Genomic DNA, 16,971 nt, shown 5'->3' with positions numbered 1-16,971 from the left:
TTACAAATAGAAAGGGGTGGTTATATCTGTGAGGGTTAAAGACTCACATCAGCCCCCCAGAACTGCTAAAGTCAACATGTTTCGACCAAAATACCCTGTGCCCAAATTCGAAGGTCACAACAGTCTTCTTCAGGGCTCCTTATCCGGCCCAGTCCACCCTATTACCTTAATTGGGTCAATATCCAGGGTGAATAGATGCAAAAGTCCTGCTTTGTGGATGTATTCCCCTTATAGCCACGTGACACATATACTGTAAAAATAGATAACATACGATAGGAGTTATTGTAGAGGTCCCTGTTAATGAGACGATAAGTGTTCATTCCATTTACTTAGAATGTTCCCTTGAATTTTTGTGATATATCATCCCCTACTACTGCCAAAATCAGCCACATAGCAACACTGGGTATTACTGAATTAGTTAGTCCAGTGTTCAGGTATCGATCTTCGCTCCCAATAGATCAAGAAAAACACCCCCAGTGGTTTCGACAAACGATCCATTCACACAGTAAGTAGCAACTTTAGAGGTAGCATTGTAAAACCTTTAGCACATCAAAATCAGCACCTAAACGCCACACTCACCGAGTCTATTAAACCCCGGGCTTGCAATGGCAGCGGGCTGGGTAAACTTCGCCAGCAACCCTCCCCCCTCTCTTCAGGCAGAAAGACGGTATTGCCCCATTTTGGGATAGGTGCATGGCTCTATGCCAGAATGGAATGCCCCACCCTGTCTTTTGCCCCAGTGTAAATTCCCTGGTGTCTAGTAGGCTTTCTACTCGCACTGGGGTGAAATTACATGCAAACACTCCAACATGGGAAACCTACTGTCTGCCTCTCCTCCGCACCCCAACCCTCCAGGATAGAAAGACGGTATTGCGTATTGGGATGATTGGGAGTATGGTCTGATACCAGGGAGGGATAACCCCTTCCTTTTTGTTTGGCACCTTTTTGAAATTCCTGATGTCTAGTGGGCTTTCAACCTCTTGGATGGGCAGGCTGGAGACCTACTCCAATCTGCCCCCACAGGGTGCTTAAAGGTTTGGTGGGACAACTCAAACCTTGTTTGGGTTAATCCCTGGTGTCTGGAGGGTTTCTGTTCCCTTGATGGCGGATTACAGCAAACCCCCTATCAGGTCAAATCTCATTAGGGCAGAAAAGCTATTTTGCCCCTACAGGGTGGAAAGCAAAGGCCCAATGTCAGATGGGCCACACACTCCCCTTTTTTCCTGAATGTCTAATTGTTTTTTCTACTACTCCGAGAGGGAGGGAGCAGTTTGGAGGCAAACCTCCAATAGGTTTAACAAGGAACAGGGAGCATAAAGACTATCAGCCTGATTCATGTACGGGCCGTTTTGCGTGGCCCTAATAGCGAATCATAGCGACTCGCTATTGAGGACACGCAAAACGGCATTCATGTAGGAATTGCTAAATCAATAGCGATTCCTACATGTTCTCTATTTGCGAGTAGCAATTTGCTACTCGCAAAAAAAGGAATAAAGGCCCATAGGAATGAATGGGGAGTATCCCTCATTTGCGAGTAGCAATTTGCTACTCGCAAATCAGATAGCGATTTTAAGGGTGCCAGGGGTGTCCAAAGGACACCCTGTAGCACCCCTAAAATGCACATTTGAACAGGTGTTGCGCACACACATGTCCAAAGGACATGTGTGTGTGCAACATGCAACTTAGAAAAATGCTTTTAAAAGCATTTTTCTGAGTTTTTGCTATTTACCGAGAGGTCTGACCTCTCGGTAAATAGCGGCCCAAACGTGCTAAATCGCAATTTTTTATTGTGTCATGAATAGCATTTGAGGAATCTCTATTAGAGATTCCTTATATGCCATTCCTCGCAAATATGCGAATTCTTAAATAGCGATTTTTGCATTTGGGATGATGAATACCAAATGCAAAAATCGCACTCGCAAAGGGCCAGATTCTCAGAATCTGGCCCTTTTGCGAGCGCTTTTAGCTACATGAATCAGGCTGTATATTTCCCCCTTTGGCATGGGGACAGGCCATATGCCAGGGTTGGTTGCAACCAACCCTTTCGTAAAAATAAAGAGATCCCTCGTGTCTAGTGGATGTTCTACCATTCCTGGAGGTAGATTGGGGGCCAAACCTCCTATCTCCCTCCCAGGGGGGCAGAAAGACTGTATTACACCCTCTGGGGTAGGGGCACAGCCCACCTTCTATTTTTAAGGAAAAAAAATCCTTGGTGTCTAGGTGGGTTTTCTATCCCCTTCTCTCAGGGGAACAACCCCCAATTTGCCTCCCAGATAATTGTTCTCCTTTTGGGGTGGGATATGGCCTAATACCTGGGCGCCCCACCTAACCACTTTTTTTCTTTCAATTAAAGTCCCTGGTCACCAGTAGACTTTCTGGCCCTTAGGGTAGGGGTGGGGGAGATTGCAGACAAACCCTCAATCGGGACAAACCTATTGGCCCCCGGAGTGTCGTAAAGACTGATTGTGCCCATGGGGGAGGGATCAAAGGCCCAGGGGGGGTTGCTCCCTCTCAAAAAACAATAATCCCTTGTGTCTACCTGCTTAGTGATCCCCATCTGAGGAATAATCCCAAGGAGGGATCAGCTGGGGGGAGATATGTTTGAAAAGAGGACATTCTCCTCTTCCCTATAAAAGCTCTCCCATCGATTATGCCTCCAAGCACAGATGTAAGTAAAAGTCAAGTGAACCTATCGGCTCATTTTACTTTTACAATAATGGCACCAGCACACCATAACAACAACAGTCACTGGATCACTGTCTGCACCTGCTGAAGCTGCCACCCCGCTTACCAAAGCCGCAGTGGTTCCTTTAGCAGATCAGTCACCACCTCCTTGGAGTTGGTAACTTTTCAATAGTTTGCAACTGGAATTGTGGTCACAAATCATTGAAACAACACATATCAAATCACAATTTGGAAGTAACGCCCCCTGATACCTTCCCGAAATTGCAATTCGGTATATGTCGCAGAATCCATTTTACATACTGGAAAAAGCAGCAAAATGGGTTTCATACATATTATGAAAAGAGATTTTGTGATTACAAAACCAGTAATTTTGCTTATCGCAGGGTTTGCAACATCTCGCCCCATAACCCTGGAGGACTTTAATTATGATGTAGTGGGATGATGATAATAAGTACCTAGCTGTTTATTCTCTAGTACAGGACTGGGGATGTATGACGTTACAACGCATGCTTTTACATCGCATGCCTTTACAACGCGGTTTTTACATCGCATACCATTACAACGCATAGCGCTTTTGGGTGTTGGATAGTGAATAGTTTAATTTACTATTCCAACTCCAGTCCCCGTGGATAGTAGGGAAGGTTATTGGATAGTAAATTAACCTATTCCCTATCCTAGAGCGCCCCCCAGCGAAATGCGTTGTAATAGTTTGCGTTGTAATGACCGCGTTGTAATGGTAGTGCGTTGTAAAAGTTTCGTTGTAAGTGATGTTTCCCCAGGACCGGTCATCTGAAAAAAGGTTCATTGACATGCGAAACCTATTTCTCGGTCTGTGGCCCACTTGGCTGCACACAAGTGGAAAGCTCCCCTTCTGAGCATTGCATTCTGCACTCTACACGACAAAAGAAGACAAGACACTCTGTACAGGATTTTGCAGCCAAATCTTCATTGATGGATTGTTTGGTCCAGCCTAAAAAGTGAAGCAGTGGAAGAATGAATAGTATGTACTTTGAGAGGAGAGGTGTAAAGTATTTGGAGTGTGTGCTGTGCTGGCAGAGGCCTTCTGCCCACAAAACTGGATTCCTTGCACTTTATAAAGAACAAGCACTGGCAAAGCCAAAGGGTCTGAGTTTTAATGTGGTAATACATACAAACAGCGTTTGTATATTTAGTTTTGCATGAATTAGCATATTAGAGTCAGACCTATTGCACACCTTCCATTGTCCCTCTGCCACCTCCCATGCCACCATCTCCTACCACATCCCTTGCTCCCATCCACTGCCACATACCTTGCTCCCATCCACTGCCACATACCTTGCTCCCATCCACTGCCACATACCTTGCTCCTTCCCTGGAACCAAATTTCTCCTCAGCAATTGGACGACCCTCTCAGAGTACAGCAGCCGCGGTCGGTAGTGGGAGTACCTGCCGGGCTGTGGCGTGGGGAGGGGGAGGGTCAGGGTGGGGGGTAGTAAACTATGGATTACGGAGGTTTACAGGTAAGCAAATATATAAATAAATCAAACTAATTTCGTTGCATGTACTGCATCCCCAAATGCGATGCAGTGCATGCAACAAAATTAGTTTGATTTATAGGTACTCCCACTACCGACTGCGGCTGGAGTACAGACCTATCCAGCTGCCGTTCACATCACCCCTGTATCAGCGGAAGCCTGTAATTTTAGGAGGGAGGGAGGCAGACAGGACACACACACACATACACACTAACTAACACCCATGCTTTCATGTGCACGCACACACCAATCCATTCACAACACTCATGACCAAATATTTAAACATACATGCGCACCAAACATTAATAAAAAACAAAATCACACTTACCTGCAGCTCTGCCTCAGAAGTCCCAGGAGGGTTGGGACTGCTGCCTTTTCTTATTGGTTGTCCTTAGGTCAGCCAATGCGGAAAGGCCGCAGTCTGAAGCCTTGGGGTCCCAGGAGAGTTGGAACTGCTGCCTTCTCAATGAGAGAATATTTTCAAGAGTCAAGGGAACCCAAGGATCTGAGAGCGACCTAGGTGCAAGTATTTATAAAGGAAAAGGGGTCCCTTACAGCACAGACAAATAGAGCAGATCAACACAGTGAGAGGGGTTGGCCTAACGGCTAAGGCGCTCGACCTCGGACCTGGGGATCTGGGTTCGAGTCTCGGTAACAACGCCAAAAAACCTCCTGTGATTCTAGGCAAATCACTTAATCTCCCCGTGCCTAAAATGAAAGTGTGTCCTCATGTAACGTAACTGGTGCTATGTAAAGCGCTCTGCTACCTGATTCGGTTCGGGTCTAGTTCGCGCTATATAAAATTCTGAAAAATAAATAAATAAATAAAGACTGTGTTAGAATTCCTATGGAAGAATAAACACTTTTATTTTACATCATAAAAACATGGAAAAAACGCAAAAGAAAGTGGGGTAGTTTGAAGAGCTCAGGCATATGGCCAAGATGCAATCAACATAGTAAAAGCACCATTGCACCAATATACAGTAGTTATAATGAACATTTCAGTGCCAGGTGCTAAAGTCGACGGCATATCGATCCCTCTATTACCTGCATCTTAGCCACATTTGTTTATGCCTGAGCTTGCTAACTACCCCACTTTCTTTTGTGTTTTTCTCCATGTTTTTATGATGTAAATAAAAGTGTTTATTCTTCCATAGGAATTAAATGACACAGACTTTATTCTATAACTGAGTTGATCTGCTCTAATTATCTGTGCTGTAAAGGACCACTGTTCCTTTATACATTCTCAATGAGGGAAGGCAGCAGTCTCAACCTCATCACAGATGGTGATGGGGGTCAGTGAGACTGCTAACCATACCACTCTCTATGACGAGGTATCACTGAATGACCCTCGGCCCGGGCACTTCAGGGCTTAAAACTGAAGCTCCCAGGTCTGAGGCAATGAGTGACGCTCCCCCTTGTCACAAGGGGGAGGGCCTTGAGGACCTTTGCTGAGCTGAGTATGTCATGCCTACAGGAGATGTGAAGTCCTCAGCCCACCAACGTTCAGCTCAGCCAGGAGCCTGTGCATTTAACACATGCCTAGATCCTGGCTGCCTGACCTGGAAATGAAGAGTGTCTTTCAGGCTGACCTTTGCTCAGCCTGACAGACACTCTACTTGAGGGGCAAAAGGTGAGGGGGTGTGGCCCCTCAGCCCCTATGGATGGGTCGTAGCTGCCCTGTATGCAATCCTCAACTTACTGCTTATCTCTTATTCTGTGATGATTGAGCTTTGCTCAAATTAGCCCTGGGCACCGTGACGTTGCAATGTTTTGCTTGATTTTCTTTTATCTGTTGTATGACTATTGGATAAGATGCCCAATAAGGAATTGATTTAAACACAGACCTACTGGCTTGGCTGCTCTGTTGTAAAACATGGCAAAATAGATTCTAAAGTGCCAATATGAAAATCCACCTTGGTGCCTTTTGGCTTAAGGCTGGGCACAACAAATTCTGTTGTTTTCAGTTTTTCACAGCAGTCCAATACGGTAGAGAAGACATTTCTTATTTTGTCTTGTCATTTTTATTCAGTTAACTCCACAGAATAATACTGAACAGCAGTGGTAGCATAAGAGTTAATGTTAATGTTAATTGCATTTGTAGAGCGCAGCTGTTACCTGAAGGTGTCCTGGCGCTAAGGTGAAGATCTCCATGGGAATCAAATGATTATTGTATTTCGTGACCTAATTTGTAAAAAATGCAAAAACAACAGTTGATGGACAGAATGCAGAACAATGTCATACATTCACCCCAGTACAGAGATCTGGGCCTAAATCCATCGTTTGTTTTGCTCACCATGCCATTCCAGTTTCAACCCAGCCATTTGCAAATCAGTCTTGACCCTGTATGTTCGGATATGAGTCCCGTGCTCTCTATGCCACTGGAATCAAGCTATCCTGGTTGATGAGGACTGAAAGCCTGAAACCGGGCCTAAGATGCTTGTTTCCAGTCCAGAGAGGACCTGACTTGGCAGTTCGGGCTGGACTGTTCCCATGGGGCACAGGGTCAAGACTGATTTGTATATGGCTGGGCTCAAACTGGAATGGCATGGTGAGCAAAAAATGATGGATTTAGACCCAGATCTCTGTACTGGGTTGAATGTATGACATTGTTCTGAATTCTGTCCATCAACTGTTGTTTTTGCATTTGTCACCGCGAGTGGGACCGGTATGCTCAGACGTGAGTCTCGTGCTCTCCATGCCACTGGAATAAAGCTATCTTGGCTGATGAGGGCTGAAAGCCCGAAACCGGCCCTAGGATGCTTGTTTCCAGTCCAGGGAGGACCAGGCTTGGCAGTTTGGCTGGACTGTTCCCATGGGGTACAGTGTCAAGACTGATTTGCATATGGCTGGGTTCAAACTGGAATGGCATGGTGAGCAAAAAATGATGGATTTAGACCCAGATCTCTGTACTGGGGTGAATGTATGACATTGTTCTGAATTCTGTCCATCAACTGTTGTTTTTGCATCTCTAATTTGTGAGAAGCCAGGTTTTTAAAGCCTTCCTAAAGGCCATCAGATTGATCATGCATCTCAGATGTATTGGGAGGGGATTCCAAGCCTTGGCTGCAAACTTCTACCACCCACTTGGCTTTTTCATAAGGGGCATCATCACCAATTTAGGATCCGATGACGGGAGTTCTCTTTTTGGTGAGTACCAGTGGAAGTGTTGTTTTAAAAAGTCTGGCCCCATTCCCTGAAGGGCTTTGAAAACCAGATATAGAGCCTTGAATTGGGCGCACTTCCTAACTGTCAAAGCAGAGATCAAAAAACTTCACTTTCGTGTATCTTTGTTTCCAAAGGACAGTGTGCTCAGAATCCTCAACTAAATAATCCATCAGACTGGATACTCCAACCTTACCCCTTAGAGTTACAACAAAATACAATATTTGTAAAAGGAATGTATGTATGTGATATTTCTATAGTGCAAAGCTACCCAAAATGCAGAAGTGCACTGTACGGGGTTACGACTAAAGGTGGTCAAAACTCGCATAGTTTCACTTTGAGAAATTCTGAGGAGTTACAGAAAAACTCACAAGATTCTATGGAATACTGCAAATGGGCGGAAATATGCAGCTTGCCCTGCTCATGCTACAATTTAACACTGGTAAAGCAAGCAGTATTGAAAATCAGCACAAAAAGCTCTGTACGTTGCGCAAGAGCACAACCATTCGAGTTGATTTTGCTGCCACTCGAGTAAAAAAATCTACTGGAGCGGCTGCAAATCGACTCGAACTACAGCCCTCTGACCGCGACAGCTCGCGAACGCTGGTGACTGCTTTCGTTAGAAAATTACATTAGGGGACACCAAATCTTGCTCGCCAGCTTGCATATTCTGGAGCCTCATGGGAGAAAAATTCCACCTTGTGGTGATTGGTGGAGTTTGGTGAGAACACCATGTTAAAGAGTAACGCAGAGTGCCAAAAAGTCTGCAAATTTAGTGGGCGGACTAGAGTAGTGTGCACACCTCTAGTTAAGACAAGCATTAAGTCAACATAGAGTCAACATAGAATAAGGAAGGTAGCTGGTTTGTGGACTGTTAATTAGAGAGGCCCTTCTATAAGTTACTGAGTCTGTCACAAATTCACAAATAGCAGCCTCACTTGTTGTGCTTAGGAATTCAAGCTATTCTGCACTGACAAACCCCAGGAAGCAGAAACACATGGAAATAAACTATGTTGAGAATGCAATCTAGTAGGCTGGGATGGGTTGCTCTTTCTGCCTTAGGCTAAGACTGATTTTATACTAGAATATGTAGACGTTCATAGTTTGACAAACAGGACATTTACATGGCACTATATAAATGTTGCCATTTCATGAAGTTTAGGAAAAGCAAAATGCATTTGGCAGCACAGTTGTGTCTGCAATGCGGGGAAGAGATTTTAAAATTGCAAACTAACATAGTTAAAATTATAGGTATAAACATTAGCATGCAATTTATACTGAACCGTATATACGTTAAAAAAGATTTTTTTTTTAAACAGAAAGCAGTTATACGTATTAGTACTAGGCCTCAAAATATTTAAAAAGCAGTGTAACTTCATAAATGACTCATTTAACAGAAGTTGAAATCAGCATAAAAGGTTTATAAGTTGACCTTTCCATGACTATGCCTTTTAGTGAAAAGCTTCACATAACTCTGCAAAATGGTTCCGATTAATAATAACGTTTTAAGATGTTTGCTAAAGAAACCTTATTGATAAATGAAATAATGGAGAATAATCGCACAAGAATGTAATGCTTGAATAGAAATATTGACCTTTTAACATCATTTTCCTCATTTTTATAATGGAAGATGCATGGCCAAAAAAAAATTTGTTAGAGCTGATGTTTCAATTTTACTTAGTTCATTGTTTAGCTAACATACTATTTGTTTTCTTAGAAGGTTAGAGATGTAGTCATGTTCATGTTAAGAAGGTCTGAATCAAAAGGCCTTGTATGTAGTCAAAAGTTCAAATTGTGTTTTATACTTCATGACAACTGCCTGTAGTTTATTGTGTGAAATGTGGGAAAGGAAGATGAGAGCCTGTTTTCAGAAGAGTTCTGAAGCTGATTGAGAAAGAGGAGAAGAGGCAACATGGACTAACACATTTATTTTGTCTGTCAATCAATCAATCAGGGGTTTTTTAAGCGTGCTACTCACCCGTGCGGGTCTCAAGGTGCTGTGGGGGGGAGGGAGGTGGGGCGGCTCCAGATCAGTCGAAGAGCCAGGTCTTGGGGCTCTTCCTGATAGTGTGCAGAGTGGGGGAGCGTCTGATGTTGACTGGGGGAGCTCGTTCCAGGTCTTTGCTGTGACGTAGGAGAAGGCTCTTCCACCTGCTCTGGTTCTGTGAATGCATGGGGTCTCTGCCAGGGCGAGGTCGGCAGAGCAGAGGTTCCTTTTGGGTACATGGAAGGAGACTCTTTTGTTGTGGTATTTGGGTCCGATGTTGTGGAGGGATTTGTAGGTATGGGTGAGAAGCTTAAAGGTAATTCTATTCTCGATGGGGAGCCAGTGGAGGTCTCGTGGGTGCTGGGTCATGTGCTCATGTTGTGGGGTTCCTAGTCTGGCTGTGGTGTTCTGGATGGTTTGGAGCTTGTGTAGCAAGGTTTTGTTGATTACGGCGTAGAGGGCGTTACCGTAATCCAGTCTGCTGGTTATGAGTGCATGGGTGAAGGTCTTTCTGCATTCGGTGATCCATTTTAAGGTCTTGCGGAGGATGTGGAGGGAGTTGAAGCAGGTGGAGGCTATGGAGTTGATCTGGCGGGTCATGGTGAGGGAGGAGTTTAGAATGATGCTGAGGTTTTGGGCATGGTCTCATGGAGTGGGTGGGTTTCTGAGAGCGGAAGGCCACCACGTGTTGTCCCAGGTGGTGGAGGGGGGTCCAAGGATGAGGACCTCTGTCTTCTCCGAGCTGAGCTTAAGGCAGCTGTTGTTCATCCAGGCTGCGACGTCTTTCATTCCTTTCTGGAAGCTGAGTCTGGTGTCTTAGGGGTTCTTCGTGAGGGAGTGGATGATCTGGGAGTCATCGGTGTAGGGTACTTTTCCGTGGCTTCTCTGGGGGGGTTTGGTGATCTGCTGTATGACATTGAAGAGTTTTTTTGCGTTACTGGCATTGGTGTGGATTCTGTTCTTGATAAAGGTCCTCTTGGTGGCTCTTATGTGCTGGTTGTCATGGCTCACCTGGATTTACTGCAGGGACGACATAGATGGAAGTGAAGCTAAATCCCAACTTCCCTCACCTACCTCCTTTGCCCAACTTAGTAAAAGCAAAAGAGGGAAGGATTTGTAAGGAGGGAAACAAAACAAGGGAAGGAAGGAGGGGTAGACGTACACTGGATCTCCGGTGGGGGTAGTCTTCTAGACCCTGAAGGAGAAAACACAAGGTGTAATACACCGGTTAAAAGAGCTGGCTATAAGTTGACCCTCCCCTAATTCTAATGAGATACCTTGGGGGGAATATACCAAGTGTGTGCGAAGAAAACAACTCCCAAAGATGATAAAATACTCCCACTGAATACAAGGAAAGACAAGATTCAATATGTAATAGGACTGCGGAAGTTTGCATTCAAAACAAGAAAGGAACAATAAAATACAAACCTAGGTTAGAGACACCTTACAAGTGTATAGGACCCTTAGTCAAGAAAACAATAATGTGCCCGTTACTCCTGCAATTAGGGAAAAAACTAAACTAATTTCCCTAGTCAGGAGTAAGCACGGGACAAAAAAAGGCAAAAAGAGCAGGGGTAAAAAAATAAGCATAACACCATAGTGGGGTTTTGGATTATTGAAATGGAGTTTTTTCTTTCTTATTTTTTGCAGCCAGAAAGAAGTTTACCAAATGTAAAGAGAACCTTAAGAATACCCGTCAAGAGCGCAAAACCATCAGATACATGCCTTTTCGTTATTTCACAAAAAACAGTTCTGAATACCACAGAAAACAAAGATACTATGGCTCTTTAAAACGCATGCCTATTTTCTTGTCTTTCAGGGACAATATGCCAGGAAGCAAAGGGTTAAAGAAACAGGAGCTCTCTTGCTACAAAGTTATCAGCCAGGAAGGAGCAGCGTACCTACAAGCCCCGGAAGAACACCAGAGGACCCAAGAAGATGAAAGACACACCAGAAGCCCAATAACGCAAGCGAGAGGCTGCGGAAGAAACTGCGGCCAAATTGGATGCAGGTAAGTAGGAGAAACAAGCAGTGGGAGGACTGACAGGATCCGTGCTGGAATGCAAAGCGCGTTGCCAGCGCGAACCCCTCCTTTATGTACTGATTAAGCACCGCCCTCATTCCCTGTCAGAGAACAGCGGGCGGGGCTCGCTTCTCTGCTCGTGAATGCTGGAATGGGCGCCGCTGTAATCAGCGTATCCCGAGTAGCCCGACACTGGTGGTATTCAGTCATGGCGTTCCTGTAGGTGCTCTGGTCTTCAGTGGTTTTCATGTTACTCCAGAGTTTCTCAAGGCATCTGCAGGAGCGCCTGGCTTCTTGGAGGTCAGTGGTGAACCAGGCAGCCTTCAGGGGGCGTTGTCTGACGGGGTGGCAGAGGGGTGTTTAGATTAGTGCATGTTCCTAGAGTAGGGAAATGCTTTTCCCAGATGCTTTTCCAGACCCTCTGTGCAGTTAACCATACGCCATATCTGCTCCTAAGGCAAAATTCTGAAGGCTTCATTCTGAACTCAAAAAGCTAATTTACAAACTTTTTGAACTTATTTCTGAATGCAGTTTGCTACTGCATGATTATTTTTGCTTTATTTTCTTGGGACTCTACTGAGTTTCAGGAACCTCTCTTCATGGGATGTTCTGATTTTGTCATGTCCTTTAGGTTAGTCCCATCATGTAAGATATATTGTGTCCCATCCACATGACATAACAGTCTAACACAGATGACCTTTTACCTAGTAGCTTACTTCTGTCTCTCCAACATCAGGCTCTTGGTACCATATCTTAATCCCTGTACCTGATGTACATAAACATGTCCCCAGGCACATTAGATTTATTCTGAACAAGGGTCACCACTTTTTTCATCCATGGTCAACAGCCAGCCGGGCATGATCATGGTTGTTTAGAAAAGGATTAGCAGGGGATTAGAAAATGTTTTTAAAACATATCGATTCTAGAAAAACCCCCAGGGATCACTTTAGTAGAAAAGACCTTCACTCCCCCTTAGAAGGCAGAGGAGAATTCCTTACAAGCTGGACTGAGACTCTGCAGGCTGATCCTTCGACAGGCAGAGACCTGACATCCCTTGCGGGGTGCCATCGTCAACGCAGAGATGGGGTCCTTCATTCAGAACCATCAGGTGAGGGGTTAGCACTTTCACAGGTAATTCTTGGCTCTGTTAGGCTCCATTAGGACATATCCTAGCACTTACACATACATGCCTCACCTACATCTCTAGGCTAGGCACGGTTAGGTAGACTACGCATCGTAGGAATACGCCAAATCTATTGTTTTATGTAATATGCTTTTATTCATCTCGTTAGCAGTTCTGGTAGAAATGTATCTACTTTTTACGATATTGGTACTAGCAATTACATTTGTCTGCTCTTGTCTTTTGATTGCCGCTGCTAACTTGTTTCATACTAGACTGACGCTTGACCAATAAATAATTATTGAACCCATTCCAATTGTCATTCTATGTATTCTGAGAAAAGTAAGCACGAGTGACTGAACCAAAGATACCGTATTGTTTCCACGATACCTGAGCAATCAGTGTTGTCATATTCAGTGGTTGCCAGAAACCACATACACTACTGTAAGAATACAGGGGGGTGGTAGTGGCACTATAGAGCTAGCAGGTCTAATGGCTGACTCAGTCTGTCTGCACACCAAGCCCTCAGTTTAGGTCATCCAAAACGTGCAGGTCCGGGGGGGTCCTAGGAACTACACAACAATTTTGATTGATCGAATTAGAGCTATATGCACTATATTACTCCTCCTCTCAAACCAGGGATTATTTCCTTTATGGAACATGCTTGATGCTTATTATATGAAAGTGATTTTGTTCTTACCATACTTTTAATAATATTTCTGTTAATTGACTCAGAAATTGAACTAAGCGAATACAAATTGAAAAGATTTCACTAAACCTTTAATGAAAATAGAACCCTTAAAACTAATTAAAACTTTCATTATTGAGTAAACTTGGAATTAAAATTGTGATTATAACTTATGTGATGACTAGCTCCTGATTTCGAAATAGGGCATCCAAGATCCATCAGACATTTTCTTAGGGGTGGAGGAAGAGAGGAAGAACCCCCAGCAGGATAAAAAGGAGCAAAGGTCAGCCCTGTGCGTGAGACAATAAGCTATTTAAATTGATTCTCACTCCAGCAAAGTCTGGTAGCAGAGGATGGTTTTGATCCATCGACCTCTGGGTAATGGGCCCAGTATGCTTATATATATTCACTATTCACTGAAAAAGCCAAAGGATAAAGTGACATTAGTTACTGTACTATTATCCTAATTTGCATTACAAATCCTTAAAAATGCACTGAAAAAACAAAGGTCACAGGGACAGTATAGTTAGGTGAAAAGGTCAGTTAAAAAATAGTGTTTTAAACTAACAAAACCACTGAAATTCACAAGCTATTGTTATCTCAAATAATTGTAATTCATGCTATAAAGTAACTAACTTGCACCCTTGCTATGCACTGCTAATTACATTCCATATAGCATCACTCATGACATGTTCGATGACATAATTAATAAGATCATTGCAACATCTTAAATGAGATCATTGTGATAACACTGTGCACTGTGGGTGCCCGAGTTACAGTTACTTTGATCACGGGCTATACTTACTTGACGCAACTATAACCTGAAAAATTTCAGTGGTTTTTCTCATCCAACAGACCATGGGCCGCCACCCCCCTGCTGATTACGACCTGTGTCCACTCCCTGCAGCATGCTACCCCTATGCTCCGGCCATGCATGGCGGGGAGTTGGCCTCAGGTCCTGACCGGCGGCTAGGCCCTTCGCTCAACCACCACACACGGCCCCAAGCTGCCTTTGGCCGTGCACAGCTTGGGATTTGCTGCAGGGCATGGCTTGCGGCCAGGTCCAGTTCTCAACCCCCGATGGACGTCAACCCCATGCCTGAGCCCAACACCTGGAAGGATGATCATAACACAACAAGGACTCTATCAAACTTTCCACAGGCAGCCAACCTCCCCACCACTCATGGGCTTCGGCTGTGTGCAGTGTGGAGTTGGCTGCATGCAGTCAATGCCTTGTCGTGCACAGGCTAGTTGCTGCATGACCAACAGTCTGTTTGCAGAAACCCACAACTGAAGACACTCCAGCCCAGCACACTTTTTATTTGTTTTCAATCCTGCGAGTGTCCTGCAGGAACTGCAGGAGGGTATGTGGAGGGACTGACCTCTCCATTGTTTTCACGATCCTGCAAGAGTTTCCTGCAAATTCCCATGCGATCGCAAATTTTGGAAAAAAGAATTTACATGTTGCCTCATCACACTACTAATGCCTCATAGACTTCCTCTCAATTACTAGTGGGTCAGGATGCTTTACACTGGCCTTATATATAGATTTTTCAGATCATTTTCGCAACACCACAAATGTTTCCCCATATTTAGTAGTGGCAGCCATTTCATTTCTATTTCTCCAATTGTCAATCAGAGTGCGAGCTCCTGCATGAGTCATGGAAGCCTGTCACTTCAGTGACAGCAAGATGGACAGCAAGAAAAAAGCCCTATTGGCCAATCAGATCTCTCTGTTTTTCATATTGCGCAATTGCAGGGCTATGTAGATTCTATGTACTACATAGTAAGCGTTGTAAGCGGCCTTGAATTATTAGAAGCAATTTCTACTTAACACAGAAGACTGTGTGCACCAGGTTCTAACCTATTTACATGTGGACAGCCAAAAGGCTCCAGAGCGTGTTTCCCGACGATTTTTCGGACACGTTTTTGATGCAGAGAATTATGACGAGATCTCCACAAAAAAAATAAGCACTTCATACAGTTAAGAGGAAGAAGGCTTGTGTGGTGGAGATTCACCTCTTTGTTACCTTGTGCTCTTCTCTAGATGAGGATTCATGTTATCACAGGTTTGTGGATGAAGACCCTCAAGGAGATCAGCCTAAGGAGAGGGACTGCATGTGGGGGGTTGGCCGCAGTAACAATCATATTTCCAATATTACATGCACAAGGTCATTGGAGATACTACCTTGCGCTCCTTTACACAACTGTAGCGTAGAATATGCACTAGACATTTATCCAGTGAGGTAGCCCTTACTCTCTTAACTACCAGTAGAAAGTACTCCAGTTGGGTAGACATTTCACGCAAAACTGTGGACTCTTCATGGATAAAATGAGGTTCCATTTTATCGCACCTAACTATAATGTCATTTTAACCTTTGGTTTTTCAGTGAATTTCTTTTTTTGTTTTTACCTAAAGAAATTATTATGTTTTTTAAAGGAGATGGGGTGACATGACCCGGCACCCAAGCCCCTTTAAGCCATTTAGGACCTGAAGATCCCAGGGCGCTATGTTTTTTAAAGGGGAGAGGGTGGCAAGTGGCTCCCATCCCGAGTCTCATTAGATCCTGTGGCCCCCAGAGCCATATCTTTTTAACGCGTTCGACCCTCATGACGAGCTCTGCTCGTCATGAGGCACAGTGGAGCTGTGCCCACGGTGAGTTGAGCTCGTCATAACAGCTGCGTAACGCCCACATGGAGATAATTCCCCTCCTGTGCGGGGTGTTCCATTGAGTGGGCGGAGTCATGAAAAGCACAGCTCGTCATGAGCACAGCTCCACTGTGCAGCATGACACACTAAGCTGGTCACGAGCACCGCAGCGCCGCGCGCGGCCCCCCTCCCCCACACTGTGGGGGAATTAGCCCCGCGTGGAAGGTGTTAAAGGGGAGGTGGCCAAGTGGCCCACTCCCTAAGCCTTATCAGGCCCTGGAACCCCATCCCCCAGGGCCTTTTTGTAACTTAAAGGGTAGGAGGGCTACATGCCCCCCTCCAAGCCTTATTAGGCCCTGGGGACCCCAACCCCCAGGCCTTTTCTTTATGAAGGAGGGCCATATGGAGCCCCTCCCATAACCTTATAAGGCCTTGGGGTTCCCATCCCCAAGCACCTCTTTTTTTGCTTCAAAGGGAGGGTAGCCACATGTCCTCCCTCCAAAAGCCTCATTTTGCTCTGGGGTACCATCCCCGAGGGCCTTTTTACTGAAAGGGGAGGGAGGACGCATGGCCCCCTCCCAGAGCATTATTAAGCCCTGGGGACCCCATCCACTAGGGTCATTTTTTAAATGAAGGGGGAAGGGGGGGGGCAAGTGCTCCCCTCTCCTGAGCCTTGTTAGACCCTGGGGTCCCCATTCACCAGGGCCAATATTAAAAATAAAGGAGAGGGGGGGCAACAACTTATGCTGCTCCCTCTGGGTGGAAGCATTTTTTGATCTGTTTCCCTGCCCGCATCAGTGTGGGCAGGAGAACAGAGTAAAAAAATCTGCTCCCAGCAGGTGGGAGCATTTTCAAACCTCCCGCCCGCTGGGAGCAGAGTTTTTATTTGGTCCCGCGTGGCTAGAGTTTCAAAGATGCTCCCTTCTCTTTTTGAGAAACTTTGGGATGGGCTGACATATACTTTTTTTAATTCATTTTTTTACTCCAGGACAGGGGACTAAGTCCTCGAGTTTAGAGTGCTCGCTCCCGCAGGAGTCTGATTCCTGTGGGAGCGTGATGGCCCAAGGGAAATAAAGCTCTCTGAGTCAATCAGAACACTCCATTTTTTAATTGGCGCTCCCATGAAAGTCCCTCCAGCC

The sequence above is a fragment of the Lissotriton helveticus genome, chromosome 6, assembly GCF_964261635.1.
Source record: "Lissotriton helveticus chromosome 6, aLisHel1.1, whole genome shotgun sequence".
NCBI lineage: Eukaryota > Metazoa > Chordata > Amphibia > Caudata > Salamandridae > Lissotriton > Lissotriton helveticus.
Note: the sequence above shows the minus strand (reverse complement) of the source record.